The 16328-nt window shown below is 38.2% G+C and overlaps 1 protein-coding gene across 10 annotated transcripts in view; it reads left to right on the top strand.

The window, feature by feature from the left end:
* Positions 1-16328, top strand: part of AKAP6 (A-kinase anchoring protein 6) — a 635729-nt gene that overhangs the window by 217719 nt on the left and 401682 nt on the right. For 5 of the 10 annotated variants that reach the window (XM_058293584.1, XM_058293588.2, XM_058293578.2 and 2 more), the window contains one exon: positions 15673-15796. The exons of the other annotated variants lie outside the window; for them this stretch is intronic. The gene's annotated coding sequence lies outside the window, so the exon portion shown is untranslated. The remainder of the gene's footprint in view (positions 1-15672; positions 15797-16328) is intronic. 10 annotated transcript variants of the gene reach the window in all.

Genomic DNA, 16328 nt, shown 5'->3' with positions numbered 1-16328 from the left:
GCATGAATAGCTAGGAGCGCAGGGATAAGGCCAAGGGGGAACGTTTTATTTTCAGGAACTTCTGCAGAGCGCACGCGTTTTAATAATTTTGCCCAGGTTTGGAGGTCCCACAGAGGCGTGGCGGAGAGCCAGGGGTTAAAGCGAACTATCAGGTCCCAGTATTGGTTAAGTTCCCTTTCTGATATTTTGCTGTGCCTACTTGCCAAGAGAGCGTGCAGGGCTCGAGCCTGTGGGCCCAGCGGAGGAGGGGAGGTTACTCATGGCAAGGGTCACTTACCCGAGTCGTAGGCGGCAGGAGCGTCGGTTGCAACCAGTACCTGTTCGGGCACCACTTGTTGAACGAGGGACTCGTTGGGGTAAGGACGATGGAGACAGACTCACTCTGGAAACGGGTTCATGACACACATCTACTTTATTCAGGAAGTTAGAGCGCTTATACAGCAGTTTGGCTTACGGGGCATTAGCCCGATAGGTGGAGGGTTTACGGGAGGAGGGTGTGGCGGCCGGAGACATTTGGCTCAGAGCTGGTGCGCCATCTTTTGGGTGTGCCCAAAAGCATGTGGACTAGAGAGTTTCCTCATCTAGTCGCTTGCAACACAGCCAGGGTGAATGTCTCTGCTGCTCTACCTACACTTTGTGTCAGGGTACACAGCTGCCATCCTAGAATCTCTCTTCATAATAATCCTCAGAAATACCTTTGCTTATCTCTTGTATTGGATCTTTTGTTTCCCCTAGGCTGTATCTTCCTCTCTCTCTTGTTTTGGTGGAACATAAACTCAATTAGTATCTTGTGAAAGGGTGTGTGGGAGTTTGATATTATGGAACCTTATATGCCTATAGTCTCCATGCCTGTTCACTTGATAGTTTAGCTAAATATAGAATTCTATATTGAAGATAATTCTGCTTATAATTTTGAAGACATTGCTCTGTTGCCTTCTAAATTCCTGGGTTGATTTTTGTGAATTATGCTGACATTCTGAATATTTAGCTTTTGTATAATATTTCTTCTTTGCAAAATATTTAGGTATATCTGCTGCTCTGAAATCTTATACTGCCATGTCTTACATAGTCAATATTCATTGTTGTGCTACGCATTTTGTATTTAGTTGTACAAGGTATCAAAAAATTTCTACAACTTCCACAATAGCTTTTGACACCAATTGCAAATATTGTAGTAACTCAATCCAATTCAATTCTGACTCTAACTACCCAGAGTTAGGCCAGACCCTACAAAGTAAGGGTAGCTGCTGCAAGATTGTCCATCAGACACCCATTGCAATTTCAGGGACTTAGGTCACCCTTGCTTATGACCAACTGGCTACAAATTTAGGGGTTCACACCACCCCTTCAGGTTTGATAATTTGCTACAATGACACAAAACTCACAAAAAGTGCTGTACTTGTGATTATAGCTTTACTATGGTAAAAGGAAAAAAATTAAGAAAAAGTTAAGGGAAGAAACACATAGGGTGAGGTCTGGGAGGGTCTCAAAAACAAGTTTCAGTGGCCTATTAACGTGGAGTCAGAACACATCGTCTCCTTAGCATAGCAGCAACATATTTTCTCAATCATGGAAACCTTTCAGAGCTTCAAGGGTCCTGGGTATATTTTGGGTCTCTTTATAATAGACATGTTTGATAGAATCAGTGTCCATATATTTGAGCTCAGTCTGCAGTCCCTCTCACTCCCAGAGGTCAGAGAGGTGGGGTTGATAATGATTTGGTTCAAAGCCCCAACCCCCTAATTACCTGTTTGATCTTTCCAGTGTGGATGGTCCCATCCTAAAACTGCAGGTGTGGTTGGCCCTTCCCAGTCATCTCATTAGCATATAAACTCCCACTGTTTGTTTGTGAGAGCCAAAAGATTCTCCTGTCAAGGAATTCCAAAGACTCTCTATAGCTGCTTCCCCTAGAACTAAGGATAAAGATCAGCCAAGTTTTTCATTATACTGCACTGGTGATATCCTTCAATTGTGAGAAACTTTTTGAATAGTTTCCATTTATTTTCTCTATTCTCACACATTCTAGAACTTCTATTATTTTTGCATTGGGCTACTGGAGTGGTCCTCTAATTTTCTTACTTCTGTACTCCTGTTTAAATCTCCTTGCCTTTTTAAAATCTACTTTATGTATTTCCTCAATTTATCTTGCACACTTTCTGATCAGTTTTTGCTGTACACTCATGCATGCACTTTTTAAAAAAAATTTGAGAACTTTATTAGGTGGGCTGTTCTCTACAAATGCACTTTTAAAAAAAAAAAAACAACCCACAACATTCTTTCCTTATTTCATGTATGTAGTATCTTCTCTCATCTCTCTGAAGTTATTACTATTTTTCTTTCTTTTTCATTCTTGAAGTTTTCTTTTCTGAGCACAGTTTCTCTCTTTCACATCTCCCCCCACCTTATTTTTTAACAAAGCAATTTTACTGTTAGATGTTAATAGAGAATAAATCCACCCAAAGTATACAATCAATGGTATTTGGTATAATCACATCATTGTGCATTCTTCACTTCAATCATTATTATAGTGTTTTTATTATTCCAATAATAATGATAATAAAAACAAAAAAAACAAACAAATAAGCAAAAAAACCCTCATACTTCTCAATCTCTTTATGTTCCTCTACCATACGTAACTGCTATTCTGTTTCCCTCTTTTTAGTTTATTTGTATTTACATTTCATAAAAACAGTCTTATGTATGCAATATTATCCATATTTGTATTCCACATGAGGTTTCACTTTGGTATACAGTCCCAAAACATACACATTTTAATGCATAAATGTGAGTATAAACATTGTTTAAAGTTTTAAACATTTATTTTCTCATATTTTTTATGCCAAAATGGCACCATATTCAGAGAAAAAGCAAATAAAAATGGCAAATTAATAAGAAACACTTGGGGATTCACAACTTGGAAGTGTGAGTCTGGACCACCTAGGACAGCAGTGTATGGTTGCCCCCCACCCCCTTTTTTAATATTGTTTGTTGTCCCTATTTCCATGATGGCAGCTTTCCTCAGATGTTAGACAATCTGAATTTGTCTGCTCTGATATAAGAGTACAGGACTAAGAAGCTGATTTGAAGCTCTGAGTATATGGTAGGGGCTGTCAACTGTGCCCATGGGATAATTTAGTAATTGGCAATTTTGCTCCCTAGGAGCATTACTGGCATCTACTAGGTAGCGGCCACAGATGCTGTTAAACAACCTACAATGCACAAGATACCACCCTCACCCCCACCCCACATACACACACAAAAAATCTGGCCCTAAATGTCAGTAGTGCTTTGACTGAGAACCCTCCTTTAGGCTGAACTGGTTTATTTGTTGATGGAACGTCCTCTTTGTGTTGGCTAATTTCATATTTAAATTTTTGCCTAGGTTATGGTTCCAGTTTCTGGATAAGCAAGCACTGGTCTGATTGTTAATGCAAGGGTTATTTTGTGATGGATTTGCATCTATAGTCAGTTGATTGCATATCCTGTGTATTAGTCAGGCTTCTCTAGGGAAACAGAACCAACAGGAGATATCTGTCAATAGTGTGAGATTTTATAAAATTGTCTCATGTGACCATGGAGAAGCACAAGTCCAAATTCCGTAGGGCAGGCCTCAAGCCAGAGACTTAGATGAAGGTCCTTGTTGAATTCCCCAGGAGAAGCTGTCTTTCTGAAGTACAGATGGGGATTCTTTCTGATAGGTAAAATAACTTCTCCTTTTAAGGCCTTCAGCTGATTCACTCATTGCTGATGGAAATCTCAGTTGATTGTAGATGTAATCAGTCATCTATGCAATCAACTCACTGATGATTAAAGTCCATGAAGTGCCTTTGTATTACAATTAACCCAGTGCTTGCTTGACCAAACAACTGGACATCATTATCTGACCGAGTTGACACATTAGCCTAACCATCATAGTCCACCCCTTGTCAACTTGGTGACCATACACATCACCTCAAACCATAAATAGTCTCTAAATAAAACAGTAACAGACATATATATATATATATATATATATATTTTTTTTTCCCCCTCCATCTAACAATATTCAGCTGTCTTGTATATAACAAGAAAAGCACTAAATCCCTCCAGAATAGGGAGCAAGTCCTCGGGTAATAGTCACTCTTAAACTTGGCATCCTTAAATACTATGACATGAAACTAATACAACTTAAGTCATATGATAATGGAAAACGATAGAGAAGAAAACAAAGATATTCATTTTATGTACATATACAACATACTCAAAACAAAACAAGGAAGACATATTCATGACCATTACAGTCTCCATTTCTGTAACTGGTCATGTTGTCAAAGTTTGTGTTTATCACTACCTTCTTTTCCTCCTCATTCCATGTTCCCTTTATCCTCAACTGGCTGTGGTTCTTTGCCTGGTGGGGTGACCCAAACTTTCACTCCTGAAGATTCTGGGCCATTGTTAGTCCTACCTTGATTGGATTTTTGCAATTCCTTTGACTTTAATCACAGGGCATGATAGTACAAAGAGATGCCCTAGGGGATCTCTTGTATTCCAGGCAATCTCTTCTTTATCTCCATTGTGTAGGTGCAGTCTTATTTCCCCTTGATAGTCAAGATTAATCACCCCAGTCAGTACAGTAATTCCCTTCTTTGCCTATTGATTCAGAGGCATGAAGAGCCCAAAGTGGCCAGGTAGCAGTCTTAACCTCCAGTTCAATGGAATCATTGTTGTGTTCCCTGGTGGCAGCACTCATCCTTTTGGAACTAAGACCTGTAGTCCAGCAAAGCTTAAGGTAACAGGGACAGGAAGCATAAATTTTCCTATTGGGTCACTAGGGGTAATAGTAAGTGGTGCCACTCCCATTTCAACCCCCTTGATTCCTGGACCCTTGAATCTGGCTTTGGGAGAAACCATAGAGTAGATGCTGATTTAGAGTATACACAGCGTCCTGGAGAGCACTGCCTCAGCCCTGCAAAGTATTGCCACCTAGTTGGTGCCATAATTGATTCTTCAAAAGGCCATTGCACCATTCTATCAATCCAGCTGCTTCAGGATGATGGAGAATATGGTTAGACGAGTGAATTCCATGAGCATGTGCCTATTTCTGCACATCATTTGCTGTGAAATCGGTTCCTTGATCAGAAGCAATGCTATGTGGAATACTGTGGTTGTGAATAAGAAATTCAGTAAGGCCACAGATGGTAGTATTGGAAGAAGCATTACTTGCAGGGAAGGCAAACTCATATCTGGAGTATGTGTCTCTTCTAGTTAGAATAAATCACTGCCCCTTCCATGATGGAACTTATCCTGTGTAATCAACCTGCCACCAGGTACTAGGTTGATCACCTGGGGGAATGGTGCCATATTGGAAACTGAATGTGGGCCTCTCCTGCTGGCAGATTGGGCACTCAGCAGTGTCTGTAGCCAAATCGGCCTTGGTGAGGGGAAGTCCATGTTGCTGAGCCCATGCGTAACTTCCATTCCTACCAAGATGGTCACTTTGTTCATGAGCCCATTGGGCAATGGTAGGAGTGGCTGGGGAAAGAGACCTAGAGTGTTATCTACAGAATGGGTTATCTTATCCACTTAATTATTAAAATCTTCTTCTGCTGAAGTCACCCTTGGTGAGCATTCACATGGTATACAAATATTTTCATGGTTTTTTGGCCCACTCAGAAAGGTCTATCCATAGACTCCTGCCCCAGACCTCTATGTCACCAATTTTTTTTTTTTATGGTCACAAAACTTAATGTATTTAGAATTAGCCAGCTGGACTCAGTTTAGATAATCCCAATTTTGTTGGCAATATCCAAAGCATCATAATCAGGAGCCAGTCAAACAAAGGCCTTCTTCTCTCCATCAGGCCTGATTAGGGTGTTGACCTTGGCCACATCAGTGTCATAGAGCTTCTTCACAGCTTGCTTGATCTGGTGCTTGTTGGCCTTGACATCCACAATGAACACAAGTGTGTTGTTGTCTTCAATCTTCTTCATGACTGACTCTGGTCAGGGGGAACTTGATGATGGCATAGTGGCCAAGCTTGTTTCTCCTGGGGACGCTTTTCCGAGGGTATTTGGGCTGTCTCCTGAGATGCAGTGTCTTAGGCTGCTGGAAGGTGGGTGACGTGCAGATCATTTTTTTTGTGGCTGTGGATGCCTTTCAGTACTGCTTTCTTGGCTTTCAAAGCTTTTGCTTTGGTTTCTGTTTTGGGAGGGGCAGGCGCTTCCTTCTTCACTTTCGGTGCTATCTTCATGAAAAGGCTGTCACAAATTTTTTAATCAATTCTTTCCAAGTCCTTGACCATCCAGCCATACCATTGGCAACAACCCATTAATCAGTGTACAAATGACCTCCAGCCATTTCTCCTTCCAAGCAAAATTAACAACCAGGTGTCCTGCTCCAAATTCTGCCCACTGGGAGGATTTCCCTTTACCACTGTCCTTCAGGGAGGACTGCAGTGCTACAGCTGTCCATTTTCAGGCGGTACCTATATATCATGCAGAACCATCTTTAAACCAGGCCTGGGTTTTCTCTGCCTCAATCAACCCTGATTCCAAGGAACTCCCCAAGATGCTATAGCTGTGGGCTGGGAAAGGGAAGGTAATGAGGCAAGAGTGCTGACCATAGGCATTTGGGCTACTTCTTCATGTAACTTACTTTTGCCTTCAGGACCCACTCAAGCCCTATCTTGTATATACCACTTCCACTTTATGATGGAGTTCTGCTGTGTACACCCAACTTTATGGTTTGGTGTGTCAGGCAATACTCAGCTCATGATAGATAACTCAGGTCTCATGGTAACTTGGTGGTCCATAGTTAAGCATTCAGTCTTTACTAAGGCCTAGGAGCAGGCAAAAAGCTGTTTCTCAAAAGGAGAGTAGTTATCTGTGGAGGATGGCAGGGTTTTGCTCCAAAGTCCTAAGGGTCTGTGTTGTAATCATCCTAAAGGGGTTGCCAAAGGCTCAAGATGACATCACTATTTGCCATTGACACTTCCAGTACCATTGGGTCTGCTGTATCATATGGCCCAAGTGGCAATATAGCCTGTGTAGCAGCCTGGATCTGTCACAGAGCCTCCTCTTTTTCTAGTCCCCACACAAAACTAGAACTTTTCTGGTCACTTGGTAAATGGGCCTGAGTAGCACACTTAAATGAAAAATATGTTGTCTCTAAATCCAAAGAGGCCAACTAAGCATTGTGCCTCTTTTTTGGTCATATAAAGGCCCAGGTGCAACAGCTTATCTTTCACTTTAGAAGGGATATCTCAACATGTTCCATACCACTAGACACTTAGAAATTTCACAGAGGTGGAAGACACCTCTGTTTTTGTTGGATTTATCTCCCATCCTCTCTCATGCAAATGCCTTACCAGTAAGTCTAGAGTCATTGCTACTTCTTGCTTACTAGGTCCAATCAGCATGATATCATCAATATAATGGACCATTATGATTTCTTGTGGGAGGGAGAGATGATCAAGTATCTATGGACAATATTATAACATAGGGCTGGAAAGTTGATATACCCTTGAGGTAGGACAGTAAAGTTATATTGCTGTCCTTGCCAGCTGAAAGCAAACTGTTTCTGGTGGTTCTTACTAATGGCAATTGAGAAAAAGCATTTGCCAGATAATTAACTGCATGCCAGGTACCGGTATATTGATTTGCTCAAGCAATGATACCACATCTGGAACCACACCTTCAACTGGAATCATAACCTGGTTAAGTTTATGATAATCCACTGTCATCCTCTAAGATTCATCTGCATCTGTTTTCTGCACTGGCCAAATGGGAGAGGTGAATGGGTTGTGGTGGGAATCACTACCTCTGCATCCTTTAAATCCTTGATGGTGGCATTGATCTCTGCAGTCCCTCTAGGAATCAAGTATTGCTTTTGATTTACTATTTTGCTGGCCTCTATCTCAGCTCTCAGGGTTTCTCTGTTTTTCTGAGGCTGGAGTCTTCTTTCACTTGGCAGGGTAAAAAGTTTATAGTTCTCTTTTTCTCTGTCTCCTCCATTTATATAAGACTATGATAAAAGGATTAGATCCACCCTGTGTCCCACAATCTAATCAAGGGCCTCAACTGAAGTGATCTACTCAAAAGATCCCTTGACTGAATCTAACCCAAAGGTACCACATATAATAGGTTCACATGCACAGGAATGGGCTAGCTTAAGACCATAATTTTAGGGGATCCACAAAAGACTCAAACCAGGGCCCATATGTTGGCCTAATTCCCCCAGTTTAGGATAAAATGATTCTCCCTTCAACTTTGTTTGGTATCCTCTGGTCCAGAGAACCTCCATTTTATATTCTCCAGAAAATGGCAGATTCCCGACAGAGGGAATCAGAACTTCTAACCACTTCTTTAATTGGCTTTTAGGCAATTACCTTTTTTGGCCCACCTTCATCATTCTTCCAGGGGAATTAGATGTCACCAGTTCATGTAAATTGTGTTGATTCTCAAGTTTTTTGGATTTAGTTTTCTCTAAATCAATTTCCTCTTGTCCATTTATTTTTCAGTTCCAAAATTTTATTACAATTATTTCACATCTACTTATTTAATTTGTAATTGTCTACCAGCTTCTTATAAAAGCTTTAGTGAATCTTTATTTCTTCACTAATTGATTCATTCATGCACTTGCTCACTGACTCATTCACATATTCAGTAAATGTTTATCACATACCTGTTGTGCAGAAGGTTCTGAGTGAAACACAGTGTAGGATATAGAGTTGTGTCACACAACTTGCTTTTAAGTAATCTTCTTTGCATCCTTTGGAAAAAATGTAAATTACATGACATGTTTTCATGACAATGTGCCATACATCATAACCATTGACACAATGTTGTTCTCCCCTTTTATAACATTACTTTTGCATCTCTGGGCAAAGCTATGTGTGCATAAAATAATGACTCCACTTTATTAGAGATAATAGTCAGAAATTTCTGCTCACTTCGCTTTGTGGTTCAGTTGAGCCCTCAGGAGGTGAAGCTGAAAATTCATTGTCAAATATTCCTAAGGAGCTTCAGAATATTCTTTAGATCACCAGGAATACTCTTTAAGTCACCTAGGAAATGATCCCCTAAAATGAATCAACATATGCCAATTTGTGCATATGGAAAATAGAACTTTAATGACACATGCCATGGATGATGATGTCAGCATCCTGCCTTCATCCAGTCCTATATGTTGCAACAAATACGAATGCCTTTTGTTAATGAAAAAACAGGTGTAGACATTGAACTTCTGTCTTAATCTTGAATATGGAGGTTTTCATTGTGAACATGGCACTCAATCCCACAACATGCCAAGAGATGGCAACTCACAGTATAGAGAGCAGAGAAATCAGCAATGTTCTTGCTTGAGTTCTAATTTCATGTAACAAATTTAATGCCCCGAATGGTGATTGGTGGTGCTGATGAGCAGTTTATCTTCAACTTCCCTGTAATCCCTGAAAATACTTCCACTTCCAGCCTTAGCTCAAGTAGAATAGTAATAGCTTGGGATGTTTGGGCTCCAATATACTCATTTAGTCAACGCAATACAGTTTTTTAGATCTCTTTGTTTATTTGCTTCAAGATAGAACAAAACTGTATTTACATATTAATCTTGGAAGCCACACTGACAGACAGCAAGTCTTCGGTCCATCCCAAAGCAGTCATTCTAAATACAGTGTCTTCTGGATTTCTAACATGGCAGCTATCCAGAAGTACTTGAAGCATCAACTACTTTCAACTGCTGTCCTTTTTAGACTCTTGTCCTCATCACCAAAAGATGCTATGTGAGAGTAGGATTAAGCAGGTTAGGGATAATCTCAGGAACCAAAATGTTTTCAGGGAAAACCATTCTTAAACCCTTGTAGTGTATATATATATATATATGTATATATATAATGGGGTGAGGCCAGGGGAACATCACTGTTATCAAACCACAAATTTCTTGCTTTTGGCATGAAGGTGCTTCTGGCACCCTCTCAATACATGGCTCAAAGTGGAGTGCCCTGAAAACATGCTCTCTGCTGAATTCTCTTTATTTCTTAACACAATGTTTTGATGAGAGAACGAGCTCTTTGAGCATTCCTTCAGAGACTGATGGCTGAATCCAAGCTGCAGGACAACATTGACAGATTTCATTGTCTTATGGAGCTCATCCTACTTCTTACTGTTTGGGATTTGCCTTTACTGTTTTTGTCACAAGCAGAAGGATGAACCCAAAATAGAGACCTAAATTGACAGAACTTTATACAGGATCAAAGAGAAAAGCTAGGTACAGAGCATGAAAGATGCCATTGTCAGAAGCTACTCATGGATTTGGCTGGTCAGAATCTAGAATGCTGAAGAAGGTAGGTTCCTAGTCTGAAGCTAAGAGAATATTGTGAGGGACATAAGCTTATCAAAAGCAGAATGTGGGATTCAGTTACAGGCAAAAGGTAAATAAAATGGGAGAGACTATGCATGCATTGCAAGTCTTTCCCCTTTTATGCTGTTAGCTTGATGTTGGGTAAGCCTGGGCAAGCAGGAGTAGGAACTGCTGAAGTCAAAGGGCTCAGAGGCAAGGTAGGAAATGCTTCCTGCTTTTGACTACATGAGGTGTGGAATCCACCATCTATTTTTATTCAAATAATACTTGTAGTTTTCTAGTGTAACGTTCCCCAAGATGTGTCCCAAGAAGGTCTGTTAATGCAGAGAAATATGTTTGGAAAACACTGGATTAAACAAGTTTCTTTTTGAAGACCTCTGTATCTCCAATAGGGGTAGTGCATAAGCAGCACTTATCAGCCATGTTCCACCTCCAAATCCTTTCTTACAAGCACTTCACGGGACGAGTATTACATGGGCCACATTTTGAGGAAAGTTGCTCTCGATACTACATTCACATTGAAGCACCATCTCTTTTGCTTGGAACATTTTGTTCCAGTGGTTGTCAGATCTCATCTTGTGAAATTTTTCTGCTGAATGAATTGTTCCCTGTTCATTTTATATTGAATTAGAAAAAGCTAACTTGAAGTAATTACCCTGGAGTGGATATTTTTCAACTTGAATAGACGTAGATGTAGCTAGAGACAGGTATAGATATATTTTATCAATATGTAGGTAGTGTCTATTAAGATAACCTAAAGCATTAAGGAAAAATTTGAAGCTCTTTCACTTAATAGGCAAGTTAAAAAGTAATAATGACCAAACTGAAACTTCTGGCAGTTTAGATATCTATTTAGTCTTGCCCTAGGGAGTGAATGGCCTTGAATGATTTATCAGATTACACAACTCACTGAGTTATACTTGTCTTTGTTTGTATAACTAAATTTGGATACATGTTTAGTTGAAGCACAAGTAATTATTTTATGTATTTTTTAACCTCTCAAGTTCAGTTTTAGATAGAGGTAATTATCCAATTAAAAGATTTTGGATAGTTTTCTCCTTAAATATTTCATGGACACGTCTGCACACATATGGATTCTTTGGGAGATACAATGCATCATACAGATGCTGAAGACCCTTTATGAACAATTGGGTGATTTCATCCTGGAATGATACTGTATGTGATGCAAATATATTTCTTAAAGCTTTTGGGGTAATGATTTTTATGCGTTTGTGCCTACCTGAGTCCCTTACCTGAGCAGGCACTTAATAAAGATTTAAGAACTGCATTTTTTAAAATCAAAATTTGTTATATTTTAAGTTTTTTATAATTATATTACATTATATATTATAAATATATATTATATAATTATGTGATATTATATGATATATATGTTTTGTTTACATGTTAAATATAAACCTTGTGTAATAGGAACCCTGTAAAGTGATAGACAGTTTTTCTTTCTGTTTCTGTTTTTTTCTAGACTGAGAAACTTGGATCTAAAGGAAAGAGATTTGATCTTTAGACTCAAAATCTGTTTTTCTCCAACATATTTCTCTTTATAGTTCAGCTGAGAAGTAAATACATGCAGAAGCTGTCAGTTTTCTTTTCCTGGACTTGAAATTCTTAGAGGGTGAAGTGTCAACAAGTTTCTATCTACTTGTTTTCCGAAGCACCTAAGACAGTGTTAAAGTGAGATGCTCCATATTTATTCCCCCCGTTTAAATTATAGCATATACAAAACTGTCAGGCTAGTATACTTCTTTGCCTCCTTATAAATCTGCCTAAATTGTTTTCTTCTTTTGAATTTTCATGTTATTTTGTATATTATGGTTGAAGCAGAGAAAAACCATATTCTCTCAGCTTTTAATGTTTTACATTATATTAAAAAACAAACAAAACCAAAATCTCACCCTTTAGACTTTAGCTTAATTAAACAATAGTTCCAAATGTTCTTATTTTTAAAATTAAGTCAGCTGTTTGCTAGTGAAATATTTGATTACTTGTTTTCAGGCATATGAAAGAAACATTTCTTGTTTGGGAAACTCAAAGGTCCTTGAGTATCCAAATCAATGTGTGAATCCTATGTAACTGTTAATTATAGAATCACGGTCCTTGAATAGGGCAAAGGGCACAATGAATAGAGGCTATGTCAAGCAGAATTTGTCTGAGATTCATTTGTATTTGCCTGCAAATGACTAAGACTAAAAGTAGCTGTGTGTCATGTGGTAGATGTGACTGTGAAGCATTAACTGAAAAAATTATAAATGGATGATTGCTAGAGCCTATTAAGAGGGCCCAATTGTTTTGGAGCATCATATCAATTGTGAGTAACTGTTGTTAACAAAGAGAAAGATATGGAAATTAAAATAAAAAGCTTAGGGGCACAGTCAGCTTACCAGCACCTGAATCACTCTTGAATGCCAGCTTCTTGCTCATGTGCTTGGGTGATAAAGTCTTTTATCTAAGACCTATCAAAGGAGAGCAAAAAATGAAAGACTTGGGAATCATGACCTCTCTTAAAACCTGCTGCTCCCTTCTTTCCATACCACTAGAAGACTTTGGATAGTGGTAAGTAATAAAATCAAATGGCTGGAGGATTTTTGCTCTAATTGAGGCCTTAGCACTCTTAGAACATAGGGGAGAGAGTATGGGTTGGTCTGCTATAGTGATCAGCATTTCGTACTGACATGTCTGTGCTTTAGAGGGGCCCCTAAACCAAAAAAAGAAAAAAAAATGTTAATAGGGAGAGCTGGTAAAGCATCTGGTAATATTCCATCTATAATTTTCTAGGGTTTTTGAAGGATCTGTTGGTTTCTTTTCAGAGGCTTTTAAGTCATTACTTCTTACTCAGCCTTTCCTATCATTGCAATTTATTTCATTAAGCAAGAGAATAAATATTTTATTAAGAAAGAGAAATATGAAAATTCAATGAAGGTAAATTTATGCTGAGTTGGTCCATGCCTCATGCTTTTTACTGAACAGCATAAACAAGACAAAACTACTTATGGGTTTGTACCATCAACTTTTGCTAGAAAATAGGCATTTTATTTATTTATTTTTGGCCGCTCTGTGATACATAACTTTCATTTATTTTAGGAATATTTTTCAAAATACCAATTTGTGTCAGAACAAGTCAGACTTGATTAGACAACCACCTTCAATTTAGATGACTTGTTCGGCAGACATGTTTGGCAATATTTAATGGAATTTATACATTTTAAGGAAAATCATTGTAAAATATTTGAAACAAATAGAATCTGCCTTACTGAAATTGTTTATTTGAAAAGTACACATAGTAGAAGACTTTTTTTTCTGTAATAAAGACCATTCCGAGGGAGGGTCTCTGATCACATCGGTTTTGGATATTAGTAGTGCTTGCCCCCTCCTATTAGTATACTTAATCTAATATCAAAGTTTTCTGAAGTAAACACTTTTTGCATGTCTGGGAGGTTAGGGTGAGAAGGAAATACTAGTGAATATGAAATAATGCTTTTGAAAATCCTTGTCTTTATGAGAGTTCACCACCTGTAAAATGCCTTCTGTTTATGAAAGAACTGCAGTGTATGAACAGCAAAATCAAATGTAATATTAGTTGAAAGATTTGGCTTAAGTTCATTATTTGGGATTTCAGCCTGATTCAGTTGTCTTCAAAAATAAAGTTATTCACTCTAGAATACATCTACTCATGAGTAAACCTTATGTTAAAATAGCCTTACCTTAAACTTGATCACTTAATCACCTATGGCTTTCATCGTGAGATCAGGTTTAGTTCATAGTGACGTGGGTTATAGGTGGGAGGTTGTTCATCTCTTCGTAGATTACCTGAACTGTGTGTGTCCTGAGCTGTGGGTGTGGGACAGTGAGAAGCTGCAGCCCTGCCCTTGGTAACCATGGCAACGACTCCAGTCTCGGGAAAACATTTTAGCAATGCAAACTCTATATACATACCAGTCAGTCCAGAGAGACTCTGATAACAGTGATGCCGAAGCTTAAATAAACTTAAGCTTGGCCTAGAAGGGGAAATATAATATAGCCTGTGCATGAATTCAAAATGATCTAATTCTGTATCCAAGTGTGCCTAGAAATCCAATTAAGTAATATAGGCCCTTTTGACTTTGAATGTTCAAAAAGGATGTGTATTCAAGGTTGCATCCAGACAGAATGTGGGCGATATGTTAATTCAAAACTATCTGGTTCTCAAACAAATACTTAACTAATAAAGAAAGCCATTTTCTTTCATAAAAGTACCATTTAACTCCCCACCCTTATATCTTTTCTGTATAAAAGGGAACCCAAAATTCTATTTGGGGCTCAGATTTTGGAATGAGAAGCTCTGAGCCCGACCCATCGACCGGTCGTAAATAAATCTTTTTTTTTCCTTCCCAAAATTATTCCTGAGTCCTGGCCTTTTTATATGCAAATAATTGAATCTCTCTCGACTTCTACAACAATAGGAAGCAGCTCTCTTATGGGGAATATTTGAAGTCAAACAAATGTTAACCTTTATTATTGAATGGAGTTTCAGTGGGCATTTTGTATTTTTTAAAAAATGGTGTTTTAGGAATTGGGTAGCATAATTTTAAACTTAGCGTTAATGAAATTGTTTCCCACCCAGTTCTGTGACATTCTGTACCAAAACAACAACATCAATAAAATCATTTTCATAGTCAAATGAAAGGTTCGAAGGTTGGGTACTACTGCATCGTCTCTTCCTGCTCTCCGTTTGGAGACAGTCAATGAAGTTGAGCATATTAGTTACCTTCCTTGCAATTAAAACAATCTCATAAAACTCTTTAATTCTTTTATCTAGGCATTTAAAAGTTTTATGTGTGTATATAAATAGTTGAAATAGTCAAGTACTTCTGAAGTTTGTTAAGACAAACAGCGGTCCCCAGACTTTCCTCTTCTTTTTCATCTTTCTCCATCTTTAGCTGATTCTTTTTCTTAACTACCTCCATCTTGAAACAACAGGATGACATAACTACTTCCTGAATAGCAGTCTTTTTTTTTCAATTTATTAGCTTAATTTAATGACTTATCATTATGAAAGATAAGAATTTATTTATCATGTTCCCTTACCCCACCACTCTTTCACACAGGAACATACACAGTCACACACATTTCCCATTGCCCTATTCTTCCTATAAAATTATGTAGTGATTTGGGTTTTATGAACATTTAGTGTTTATATTATTAAGAATACATAAATGCAATTCAATTGTTTTCTCTGGAATTTATTATTATTTGTTTCATTTTCTATGCATTCATCTTGAATTCAATCCCCAGTTCTCACCAGGTGAGTAAATCTCTTCTATGTGTGTTCATTCTCATTAGGTCTTCTCACAATGCCATCTGTTTGAAGCAGTTGCTTCAGGAACCTTCTGACCTATTTCAGTCTGGACTGGCTGCTTCCTTGCTTAGCGCACCTGCCATCCTGGGATCTTCCCGTCACTCTGGGGTACTGTATTTCTTATTTTCTGCCTCCCATGGCCTCCTCTTTCCTTTCCTGGTTTACTTCCTTGTTTTAGTAGAGTATATACTCTAGTATCTCTTGAGAGAGACATAACTTACATATCTGTAAGTTACATCTGAAAATATCCTTATTCTACCCTCTCATTTTACTGATGGTTTATCAATCTATTTTATTCTCAGTATACAATCTAGTCTAGAATTCATTTCATTAATGATTTTCTCCCTTCTCTGACTTGTGTTCAGGAACTTCTGTTATTTAGGTACTGGACATCTTGGATTGCTCACTAATTATCTTGCCTTATTTCTCTTCATTTCTACCTATTAATATTTTTGCTTTACTTTCTGTGAGATTTCCTCAACATAATTTCTGTCTATTGTATTGAGGTTTTCATATTTCTGCTAACATATTTTTATTTTACCAACACTGATTTTTTTCTACAAATATATACATATTTTAAAACATAGCATTCATGGATACAATATATTATCTCTGATAATATTTCTTCTTCACCAAAATC

The sequence above is a fragment of the Dasypus novemcinctus genome, chromosome 3 (genome assembly GCF_030445035.2).
Source record: "Dasypus novemcinctus isolate mDasNov1 chromosome 3, mDasNov1.1.hap2, whole genome shotgun sequence".
Classification (NCBI taxonomy): Eukaryota; Metazoa; Chordata; class Mammalia; order Cingulata; family Dasypodidae; genus Dasypus; species Dasypus novemcinctus.
The sequence above is the reverse complement of the archived record's forward strand: the minus strand, read 5'-3'. Positions and strand labels throughout refer to the sequence as shown.